The sequence below is a fragment of the Talpa occidentalis genome, unplaced genomic scaffold, assembly GCF_014898055.3.
Source record: "Talpa occidentalis isolate TD23 unplaced genomic scaffold, MPIMG_talOcc4v2.1 talOcc4.8, whole genome shotgun sequence".
NCBI classification, from domain to species: domain Eukaryota; kingdom Metazoa; phylum Chordata; class Mammalia; order Eulipotyphla; family Talpidae; genus Talpa; species Talpa occidentalis.
Genome location: NW_023605194.1, coordinates 94,465,012 through 94,473,052, shown reverse-complemented (window position 1 = coordinate 94,473,052; position 8,041 = coordinate 94,465,012). Strand labels below are relative to the sequence as shown.

General features: G+C 48.7%; 1 pseudogene; it reads right to left on the bottom strand.

Moving 5' to 3' along the window:
* Window positions 1-2,858: 2,858 nt before the first annotated feature.
* On the bottom strand, window positions 2,859-3,495 carry LOC119234732 (creatine kinase B-type-like; annotated as a pseudogene).
* Between the last annotated feature and the right edge of the window lie 4,546 nt (window positions 3,496-8,041).

The window sequence follows — 8,041 nt, the reverse complement described above, 5'->3', positions numbered from 1 at the left end:
AGTTTGTCCTAAAATTAGCCCAACACCTTTAACATAAGAAAGGATTTTAGGGTTCTTTGTGGTCAGTTAAACTCTTCTGGTATTTTAGGGGAACTCTATATATGACAACTTCCCTCCATAATCAGTGAGAAAACTATTGGAGAATGGGGCTTTAGTCTGTTATCTGAAATTATGTCATCCTGAAAACTGAATTTACTCCCTTGAAAACTTAGGCCTCTGTTGAGGGCCTCACACAGCCGGGAGGAGGAGGAGGGTTGTCACTGGTCTGAGTCACATGCGGCCAGTTCCTGTGCCCATTTCAATAAACTCTTCTTTGCCTGATCTAGCAGCCAGAGCAGCCCAGACCCAGATGGGGTGGGATGGAAGCCCCACCAGATGACGACGGCTGAGTCTTTCCCGCTGGAGGCCTGACTGCCTCGGAATCTGTCTGTGCTCAAGCTTGGGAGTCAGATGGTCCTGGCCTCTTGTTCCCTTTTCCATCTTTGAGCTTTACTTTCCTCATCTACAAAATAAGGAAGATACTAAACATTGTTTAGTTTGGCAAAAACCAAAAGAATCGCTCTTGGGAAAGTGCTTAGTATTAGTATGGCCAGGGCCACACCCACGGCGCAGAGATGACAGGTGGATAGGGCACTACCCACCGCCCCAGGGAGTGGCTGGCAGTGGAGCAAGAACATGCCTGCGCCAAGCTGCAGCCCAAGGAGGAAGCCCAGGAGAAGTCCCACTCTTCTCAACCCCTGGGACTTCAGAGTAGAAAAAAACCCATGTTCAGTTGTTGGAGGGGGGCACATGGAAAAAGTGGCTTTGGATTTGGGCCCAGAGAATGGTAGAATTTTAAAACGTTAACTTGTTTTTTAATGATTATTGCAAGAGCAATATGTGTTCATTTGAGAAAACACAAAGAAATCAAACAAAGTATATACAACCCCTTTGTAATCCCATTGCCCAGAGATTTCACTGGCAACATTTTCAGCTCAGGTGAAAGGTAGTCACATCAGCCTTCCTCCTACTTGTAAACCCAGTTCCCCAGGTTGGGCCTCCCAGTCCTCCCTCTCTGTGGGTTTGCTCAGTCTGCAGGGGTCGACATGATCCAAAAGCCAAGCAGAGTGGAGCTGGAAAATCCCTGACCAGCCTGCAGGATGTCCCTTAGCTAGACACCAGGGTGCGGCTCTTAGTTTTTTTTTCTCTCTCTCTCTCTCTAACACACACACACACACACACACACACACACACACACACACACACACACACACATACACACACCTGTTACATTAGCCCTCTCAGACTGCCACAGACTGAAGACCTTAAACAATAGAAATTATTTTGTTCACAGTTCTGGAAGGTGGAAATCCACGATCCAGGTGCCAGCAGAGTTGATGTCTCCTATCTTCTGTCCTTGCCTGGCAGCTGGCATCCTTCTCAAGATGGCCTCACATGGCCTTTTGCTCTGTGTTCTCACACCCCTAATGTTTCTTCCTCATTTTATAAGGACACCGGTCCTAGTGGATTAGGGCCCCACCTGCACCACTTATTTAATCTAATGATTCCTTTTAAAAGCCCTATTTCCAAATATAGTCCCATTCAAAATAGTATTTTGAAAACTCAACAAGTGTCAGAAGAGATGCCCAAGGCAGCTTATACCACCCGCCTCATACTGGTTGGGAAGCTGACAGTGGCAGCATGTGTGTGACCCAATGCTGGGGGCTGCTCCCTGAAGCAAGGTTGTTGGGGACAGATCACCTGCACTGGACTCATGTAGGACCTTGGGGGTGACCATACCTCTGGGAGGGTGGTTTCTGGAGCTAAGTGATATGATTTTGGGAACCTGTTTAGGTCTGCTCTGAATCTTTAGGTCTGCTTCCTCTGAAAGAACCATGGTGGCTAGACAATGGGCATCTCAGAGGTGCCCAAGATGGACCGAAGTTCCTTGTCCTTTTTCCCGAAGTTATAAACCCACCCCCTCCCCCACCTTCCCAGGACTTTAGGATGATCTTCAAGAGGGAAGGGGCTCTCCAAGTCATGACCAAGAGTGATATATATATTTTTTTTTTGCCAAGCTTGGAGCATGAGGACTAGTAGCCAAGTGTGGTAGGATTTAGACAAATGAGGAATGAGACATTTCTTGCACCAGAATGCTGCAGAACAAATTCCTACCATTACAGAGGGCTGTATCAAGCATTTCCATCTTTGTCAATATGGTAGGCGAAAACTATGTTCTCGGAGACAACCAAGTGGAGAGGAAGTTTCTCCAAGGAGGTGATGTGAGGTGATGAAGGCCAACCCGGAGAGGGATGGGTAGGGCTGGAGGAGGGAAAGGAAGACTGAGCAGAACCGCATTTCCACACATTCAGCCAGGAGCTTGGGCATCATCCTGACCCCAGGGCATTGTCGTGCTGGCCACATGGAGGGACTTGGGGAGTCACACCCAAGCTGGTCCCAGCCAGTGGCCTCTTGGTATACAGCCTTTGAGGATACCTGCCTGTGCTACTCCATCCCCATGCACCAATCCTCCCAACCCTCTTATTTTGCTGTAATAATGAAATATTTCAAGAAGACAACAAAATGGAGAGGTGAATATTAATAGGAATATCCACACATATCATTCAGTTTTGCCAAAATTTAACACTTGCTATACTTGCATCACAGCTTTTTTTTCAGGCCAAAACCCTCATTAATTTCAGCATCAGCAACATCTCGGCCATGACAAAAATAAGCTCTACCAAGGGCATGGGGAGTCTCCACAGTGAGGCTGCAGTTCAGCTGCCAGGTGCAAAGCATCAGGGGGCATGCTGGGCACTGCCTGGGCAATAAGTTAGGGAGCTATAGGGCTGGTATCAGTGGCAGGTGTGTGCCAGGCTTCACTCCTGGGCGAGCATGAGGTCATCAGTGTCCTGACCAGCCACTGGTCCTCTCCGCTGCTCCATTTCCAGGAGCAACTTCATGCTGCCCACCCCTCCACCACCATCTGCACCAGCTCTGCCTCCCACAAGCCCAGGTGTTGGCAGGGCACATGTTAAAGACCTGGTCACTGTACCCCTGGGGGAACTTCTGTGAATGCCCAGGTGGGGCAGCTTGATGTGCACACCTTCCTACAACCCGGTGCCCAGGTTGAATGGGCAGGTGAGGCTGCAGCCCAGGTGAGATGAGAATTTTTAGTTCTTAGACTTGAAGAGCATTTCAATCTGGGTGAGGCTGTCACAGAAGCGGGCCAACACCTCCTTCATGTTGCCCCCCTTCTGGCTGGAGATGACCTGCAGGTGGTCCTCGTTGATCCACACCGGGAAGGTCTTATTGTCATTGTGCAAGGGCTCATGGGTGTCGGGCCAGCCGCCGGTCATGCAGAGGGCAAGAGCAGGGGTGTCACAGGCTTGTCAAAGAGGAAGTGGTCCCGGATAGGCTGCTGTTGCTTTGCCTCTGAAGTGCTCCTGAGCACAAAGAATCTGCCCCCAGGTGACTGTTCAGGCTGTATAGGTCTTCCATGAGGAGTGTCTCCATGGCGTGCTCTCGCCTTGTTGTTTTAATTTGTAGTTCAACAATATTAGTGAGGTTGGATATCTCTTCAGATTTATTGACATTTGGGTTCTTCAGCTAATTACCCATCTGTTTTCTTTGCCCATTTGCCCATTGGGTTGTTGTCTTTTCTCATTTATACATAGGGGTTTCTTACAAATTCCAAGCAAATCTATCCTGGGATGCATACATTGCAGGTATCTGCTCCCAGTGTCTGGTTATCTGTTCATTTGTCCACAGAGTCTCTTGTGCTGCTTAGGTCTTTTTTTCCTATTCAAATGAACCCCTTTCCTTTTTCTGGATGAAGCCAAGGATTTCTAAGAGACTTGGTGGCAGGGAGAAAGGACTTGGGGAACTTGGGGAAAGGGAGGCTGCTGGCTGGACTGAGGGCTTCATGGGTCTGGCCTAGGGAGACTCCTTCAGGGCACAGTGGGGATTGCATGGTTTCAGACCCTCTAGCTTGGTTGTGGTTGCCCAAAGTTCCATCTGACTAGGGTGACCATTTAACTTTTCATTTAAACTGGGGCACATCTAAGAGCATAAGGGGAAACTGTTAATAATCCAGTGGGACAGCAGAAATGATCTGGGACTATCTCAGCAAACCAGGACATAAGGTCACCCTGCTTCCAGAGTTTTGCCTTCATTATCCTTATTTTTTTTTTAAAAGATTGATTTATTTATACATACAAGAACTGGGGTACAGGCCAGAATTGTGTGGGCTGAGAGGATTCACCAGAGACAGAGTGGGGAAGAGAACAGGCAGACTGACTGAAACACACTGCTGAGGGGAGCAGCTGGCGAGTCAGGAGAGGTCTGCTGCGCCATGTGGGTAGCTCCCTGGCTGGGGATCGAACTCCCACTGCAGTGGCTGCAGTGAGCATCATAGGTTGTGTCTTAACCCCTTGCACCACCAGGGAGGCCCCATTGTCCTTATTTTGTCTCTGTCTGCTCGTTCCTGCCAGTCTTTCTTTACCCGCCTCTGTGTGCCTCCCCTCTCCCCACTGTCCTGGGAGCTTTGGACCCCTTTCCAGACACCTCTCTCCATAATCCATTGGAGAATTGCTTTTAGAATTGCTGTTCATTTGTCCACAGAGTCTCTTGTGCTGCGTAGGTCTTTTTTTCCAATTCAAATGAACCCCTTTCCCTTTTCTGGATGAAGCCAAGGATTTCTGTTAATAATCACAGTGGGACAGCAGAAGTGATCTGGGATTATCTCAGGCAAACCAGGACATAAGGTCACCCTGTCACTCACCTCCTATACAAATCCCACTCTACTGAAGGCCCCTTTTGGCCACCAAAGTTTATAGTCAAGACCTCCAGCACTTTCTCTGCATTGTTTATTTGGAAGTCTAGTTTGTAACCTTTGTATGCATTGAATCCTTCATAAAAACCTTAAAAATAGGGACCTGTGTTATACTTCATTGCCCCGTCCGTCAGTTTCCCCTGCACTAATGGCTCCTGGGTCTGTTTTGCTTCTCGGCATGCGGGAGGGGTCTTTTCTTCCTTAGAAGAGCAGATTCTTTTTCATCACTTCTCTGTGGCGCATCATGTTTACTCCCCAACCATGTCTCATCTACACCTCCATTTTTGCAGTCATCTCTCCTCTCTCTAGACTGCTTTCAGGGGCGGCTTTCCGGAACCCGGCCTAGTAGATGGCTCAGCACATCAGTATGTAGCTGTACCTCTTCAGGCTGGAAGATAAGCATATATTCACAAATGCGGAGCAGAGCCTCTCATTTCAGGGATGCATGCATTGTGGCATAATTAGGAGGGAAGCCTCGTCCTTGGAAAAGATTTGCAAAAAGGGTTTATAATTCCAAGGACATAAAATTAGTTTTAAGGCTTCTTGACTTTTGTGATAATCTCTGGGGGTTCTTTATCAATTTGTGCCCAGATGATGCTGCTCTCAAGTCATATGCAATTGGCTTAGCAGTTTTTTCTGGCATAATGTGGCTGAGCACAGCCCTGGTGGGGTTAGGTAAAGCGTCACTGCCCACAAACATTGGATTAGGTTTCTTATTATACTATCCTGGTGCAGATTTAAGGTCTACAACTGCTTGACATTCCTGCAAGTGTCCTTAGGATAGTGAGTCCAAAACTATGGGATATTTTTTGTAGTAGGAGTTAAACTGGTTTTGCAGTTGTTGCTTTTCAAGGAAGGAAAACACCATGGAAATGGAGATGCTGTTTAAAGGCTGGCAGGTACTGCTTTGTTTTGAGAACAGATACTTTGCAGATTGTGTAGCACTGCCCTGTGGTAGCACAAGCAAAGCATAGCTTACTGGAGCAGCAAGGGTGTGGTCGTCTGAGAAGCTGGCAATGCAGTTTAATTTCACATTTGTCTTCATGGGGACCCCTGATGTGTACAGAAAACGTGGGGTTTCTTGAGGTCTCTTATAAATTTATCGTCTGTTGATTTTGTCCCCAGCAACATTTCTGTGTATTCTCCACTCAGTGGGCTTGGGCGAGGTCCAGCAGGAGGGAGCAGCTGACAGACTGCCCGGCTGGTATGCATGTCCTACTGTTTAAAGGCCTCGGTCACAGGGCACCGTGGTTTCCTCATCTTAGCAAACCATCAGGCATTAGCAGCTGCTTTACTCACTGAATTCATTGCGTTCTGGATCACCTGATTGAACGATATCCCAGGCTTTGTCTTTGTAACTTATCCATTCATGTGTCTTATTTATTTATTCATTCATCAGACATGGGGGTAGGTGCCAGGGATAATCAAAGAACAAGTTGTCAAGGGCCCTGCTCTCATGGGGCTTATTTTGGCTGGTGGAGACAGATTTCAACAATAAAGAGTGATGAGGACGTGAAAAGGAAAATAACAGGTGTCTGCTGCAAAGTAGCCTGACCTCCACTTTCCCAGGATCTGAGGCTTTTTGAGGAAAGTTTCATGGGCCTGTGGATGGGCTACCTGAATGCAGACCTAGGCCTCTGGTTCCTTCCCATGGACCTTGGCCCTGCTGCTTGGCTTCTCACAGGGGCTCCGGGTGCAGGTCTCTCAGTTTGCATGTCTTCTGCACTGCAGCTGGAAGAGGCTGTGGGGAGAGCAGCAGGTGGGCATGCACACTGACTCTTTAAGGCCCCCCCAAGCCCAGCTGATGGTCCCCTGGGGGTTACCCCACTATTAAATACAGCTGGAAATGCTGCATATACTTCCCAGGTGCACACAGTGAAGTGAACATAGTGAAAATAGTCTTTCAGATGCCAGATGATGTGAACCGTGCCCGTGAGCCCCATGCTTCCTGAGAGCACTGAATAGTCGGTGCTCTAAGAGTTGCTCTTCCTCAGGAGGACTCTGCTTTCTGAGCTGCTGAAGCTACTAGGTGATCACTGGGGCTGAGGTCTTTGACACAGATGTGGCCATTGGAGTGGGCTCTCCCAAGGTCCGCTGCTTAAGCCAGCAGATGCTCTTTGCTCACTGTCTGCTGGAGGGGGGCTTTCAGAGTTGAGGCCAGTCCTGGGATGTCTGCAAGATGGGGTGTTACAAGAATAAAGCACACTTGTTGAGAACTTTGTGTGCAGGGGTGCTGTGCCAGGGCTATATATACGTCATCTCATGCAATCCTAATGTCCTCTGATGCAGGTACCTCCTATGACTTCCATTTTATAGAAGACCTTGAGGCCCAGACAGGATACGTTACTTGCCATCAGCAAACCAGTCTGGCTATGCTGCGCTGGGGCCAAAGTGAGGCTCTTTTTGCTGCCCATGTCACACGGCTTCCTGCAGCTCCTCCTGACACTCCCCCACACACAATGGATGGCTTTCCTTGTACCCTATAAGTGTTATGCTGACTTTGGATGAGAATTACAGTGGAGTCCTTTACTGTAAATTCCATGTTCGAGAGGTATGGGCAACTTAACAACCAGGGAAATTCCCAGGCTGCAGTGTGGAGACTGATGGCCTGGCCTGGAGGTGTGGAACTGCTGCAGCCAGCCCAGGCGCCAGCAATTTTCCTTCCAACGGGATTCAGCCTCCGAGTCAATGGCCATCAAGGACATTAGTGGCATCTTCACTGCCCCATGTGTGTCCCAGTGATACCTGGTGTCCCCATGTATCCACGAGCTCTGGCTTTCTTCCCATCTCCATTGGACACAAGTGGCTCAGCAGTCTGGCTCCTGAGTGGGAGGGAGCCTGGTCTTGTTGGTGGAGTTCTGTTTCTTTATCTCTTACCAGCTCCTGAAGAAGTCAGGACTGTTTTCTGCACCTCCAAGTCTGGGTGGGATTCTGCCTAATCTGGACAGATATCTCCAAAAGCAAAGAGCATGCCTCTTGGGGGAACATCTTCACTGGACCCAGAGACATCAATCGTAGCTTAATTGGACTCAAACCAAGCCCTGTAATTTGGGCCCAGGAATGGGGAAGGCGGGCTCCACCTCTGAGTCCCTTCCGTCAGATCCTAAATGGTCCTCCTCCCGCTGCTGACCTACTGATACTATTCTAACATGTCCATACCTGGGGCCCATGGATCTACCCATTCATTCCTTGAGGAGGTCCACAACTTCTGTGCCTGCCACCAGACAA